Genomic DNA, 904 nt, shown 5'->3' on the forward strand with positions numbered 1-904 from the left:
CCCCCCGTCCCGCCCGCGCGTCCCCGGGAGGTCGCGGGAAGAGAAGGCTGGATCTTCCCGGGCCGCTATTCCCGATCCGGGAGGGAATTCTGGCGCTCCTTGAAGGGAGGGAGGACGGGGATGGGAGCGGGGGGCTCGCATCCCGCTCCCGGAGGGTTCATCCCTGTGGAAAAACGGGATAAAGGGATCCCGGCTGGAGGCGGGGGCGGCTCCCCCCCAGTGCCGCTCCTGCCCCTGGAATCAGGCAGGAACATCCGTGTGGGCAGCGGGGTGGATTCCCGGCTCTCTCCAGCCCGCCTTTTCCCATTCCCGATCCCGATCCCGATCTCTCCATCCCCACCGGCGGTGAGGGGCGAGCGGCTCCTGCCGGTGTCGCCGACCCGGCTCTGTCGCGACAGACACCGGCCCCGCCCCGAGCTGCGGCTGCCGCGCCCATTCCCCATTCCCCGTTCTCCATTCCCATCCCACATTCCCATTCCCCCTTTCCCATTCCCCATTCCCCATTCTCCATTCCCATCCCACATTCCCATTCCCCATTCCCTGTTCTCCATTCCCATCCCACATTCCCATCCCCATTCCCCATTTTCCCTTTCCCTGTTCTCCATTCCCATCCCACATTCCCATCCCCATTCCCATTCCCATCCCACATTCCCATTCCCATCCCACATTCCCATCCCATATTCCCCATTCCCATTCCTATTCCCATCCACATTCCCATTCCCATCCCACATTCCCATTCCCATTCCCTATTCCCATTCCCCACTTCCCATGGATGGATGGCTGTAATCCCTGGATGGATCCATGGATCCATGGATGGCACAAATCCATTTCCATAGCCAGGCCGGGTTTATCCCATGATTTCCCCGTTCCCGTTTTCCCCCTCTCCTGCTCCCATCCCTTTTCC

The sequence above is a fragment of the Parus major genome, unplaced genomic scaffold (assembly GCF_001522545.3).
Source record: "Parus major isolate Abel unplaced genomic scaffold, Parus_major1.1 Scaffold958, whole genome shotgun sequence".
Lineage (NCBI taxonomy): Eukaryota > Metazoa > Chordata > Aves > Passeriformes > Paridae > Parus > Parus major.